Source organism: Elephas maximus, chromosome 7 (genome assembly GCF_024166365.1).
Source record: "Elephas maximus indicus isolate mEleMax1 chromosome 7, mEleMax1 primary haplotype, whole genome shotgun sequence".
NCBI lineage: Eukaryota > Metazoa > Chordata > Mammalia > Proboscidea > Elephantidae > Elephas > Elephas maximus.
The window spans coordinates 110,472,122-110,475,167 of NC_064825.1; the positions used below are offsets into that span (position 1 = coordinate 110,472,122).

The 3,046-nt window shown below is 40.0% G+C and overlaps 1 pseudogene; it reads left to right on the forward strand.

The window, feature by feature from the left end:
• The first annotated feature begins 1,540 nt into the window (after positions 1 to 1,540).
• On the forward strand, positions 1,541 to 2,488 carry LOC126079909 (olfactory receptor 10AG1-like; annotated as a pseudogene).
• The last annotated feature ends 558 nt before the right edge of the window (positions 2,489 to 3,046 follow it).

A 3,046-nucleotide genomic window follows, 5' to 3' on the forward strand; every position in this document is an offset into this window, starting at 1 on the left:
AAAATATAATCATAGGAACAATAACAGCTCAGATTTACTGATGTGCTCATTACTGTGATGGGTCCAGTTATGGGTCATTCCTATGTGGAGAAGTAAGCTTGGAGCAGACAAAGCTGCATAAAGTTGGGCTTTGTGACTGCAGGGCCCACAGCTTATCCACTTCACATTCCTCCTGTGCTGCCTCAGAGCTTCCATCATGGAGCCACTTCCAGTGCTCCACTCCCGGCCCTGCGAACGCTGAGTTCAGGATTAAAAGGCTGCTCTGCCCTCTGGGCCTGGCAAGTACCCGAAGTTCAGGGCTTCCTGCGAGGGTGCTGACAGCCTGGCCGCATACCTGGCCCCAGCAAGATGGCTGCTTCAGGCCCAGTTTGGCTCACTTGGGGATGCTATTAAACTCACACGCATTTCTTCCGAAAAACCTCTCCGATGCCTCTTTCTTTTCTCACTTCCCAAACCACAGCAATTTTGATAGGAGCTGAGAACCCCGAACAGTGGCCTGCTAACTGGGTGCTGCCTGCCTATCTGCCCAGGTCAATGGCCATGAAGGCGGCCGGCTAGCCCGGAAGCTGGATGGGGTGCCCTGCTATCAGCAGGGAACAGAAAGCATGAGGAAGCTCGGCCCAGCTTTCTGGAGGCTACCCGGAGACCCTCCATGAGGAAGGAGACAGTTGTGTTTTTCCGAAGTCTCATTCACATGCTCTGTCATTATGCAGGACCAGAGTAAATACTGACTGGGGTAATCAAAGTCACATTTTTATAAATCAATGTTAACGTTTTTATGAAGCAACATTACTACAAGGAAATGATATGAAGATGGAACATAGAATTTTTCATGGGTAAGGAGGGAAACTCCTCAAGGAGGGAAAAATGAAAAATTATTGTGAGGAGTGGGTCATATTTCTTGATTACATTGAAGGTTAATTAATATTTGTGATAAACTGAATAAGAGTTTTAAAAAACAATGTTATTGAACAGCATGCTGAGTTTAATTTTCTTATATTTTGTGTAAGTAACAGAAGGGATACAGAAAATAGGGCGCTGATAATGCACACAAAGGAATAGTTTAAGACAATTGAGTCTTGTAAAGGGAAAGTCTTAAAACTAATTTTTAATGAATAATTAGGTACAAAAAAAAAGATTAAAGAAAATTTTGACTTGAGAAAATTTGGAGTGGGATATCAACACAGAAAAACTCATGAACAACAGAAAATGACCACTCTTACTGGGGTAAAATAACCCAAACTCTTTCCTGCAAAATCAGCTCTAAGTAACAGTGTATACTTGTCAATAGCTCCAGTATCACTACAATCCAAGTTAATAAGATACACCCAGATTTTCTTTGTTGAATTGATTTTAATAGCATGTCATTTCATTGCTGAACTTTCAAATCACATTCCTAGAAATGGAGCACAGTGATGGTGGAATTGATTTAAGGGACATATTATTCATGCCCCTTTCTAATTAACAAAATGAAAATGCTTTTCAAAAAATGTGAATGAATTATCCATCTTGAATTTACCATATTCACAGATGGAAAGCAGAAGAATCTGATAATACTACAATTATGGAGTTTGTTCTTGTGGGGTTTTCTGATGTACCCAATTTACAGTGGATTCTCTCTGGGATATTTTTAGCCATATAGCTGATCATTTTGTTGGGCAATGGCATCATAATACTGATAACAAGAATTGACCCCACTCTCCAGAACCCCATGTATTTTTTTCTTGGCAATTTTTCCTTCTTGGAAATATGTTATATAACAACCACTGTCCCAAGAATGCTCAGGGATATTTGGACCCAGAAAGGAAATATTTCTTTTTTGGCCTGTGCTACTCAAATGTCTTTTGTTCTTATATTTGGAGGCACAGAGTGTTTGCTCCTGACAGTGGTGGCCTGTGACTGCTATGTGGCCATTTGTAACACCCTGCACTATCCTGTAGTCATGAACCACAGGGTCTGTATCCAGCTGGTGGCTGGCTCCTGGATTAGTGGAATTCCAGTCAAAACTGTGCAAACATGCCAGATTTTCTCTCTGTCCTTTTGTGGGTCTAACACAATTAATCATTTCTTCTGTGACATCCCCCCAATACTCGAGCTTGCTTGTGGAAACACATTTGTGAATGACATGGCGGTCTATATAGTTGCTGTGGTGTTTTTCATGGTTCCATTTCTTTTGATTGTTACCTCCTATGGCAAAATTATCTCAAATATCCTGAAATTGTCCTCAACCGGAGGGAGGGCCAAAGCCTTCTCCACCTGCTCTTCTCACCTGACAGTTGTAGTCTTATTCTATGGAACAGCTGCTATCAATTATTTACAGCCCAAGTCAAATCAATCTGAAGGCCTGGGGAAGCTGCTCTCTCTTTTCTATGCCATTTTGACACCAATGATGAATCCCATTATATATAGCCTGAGAAACAAAGATGTCATGGAGGCACTGAAGAAATTACTAACTAAGTTATTAACATGGGGCAATGACTTGAAATAATGGAAAAAAAAAATTGCTTATGTTTGTCATCTAGACACAACAGGAAAAATCATATAGTTTTATTTCTACATTCTACAGTCCTAAATAAAGATAATTAATAGTGTGTTAACAATCTCACATTATGTCAAGAGGCATTTGTTTCATAGAATTAACTGCTTCTGTGTAATTAAACCACAAGTAAACTGAATTGCAAACATCTAATCTTGAGGATCAAGATTTCCTGTCACTATTAACAGGTAAGGTAAGAGGTTGTTCGAATAAGACCTTGAAAGATAATTGAGTGTTTTTTTATATTTAGGAATTAGGATCATACTCTGTCATAATTTTTTCTTATATTTCCCGTTCCTTCAGATGTATTTGCTTCCTGTCTCTGACCCTGTGGTTGGATTCAGCCAATGAGAAACACCAACAGTAGTTATGATGGTGGAAGCTTGGGAGAACTTGGGGTTTTCTTTGCAATTTTTCTCTGCTTTTGTGCTTTGTTTCTGCTCATACCCTTAAAGATTACATAGGCTCCAGGGTGCACTGCATCTATGATCCCATCTCTCGCCATTCTTT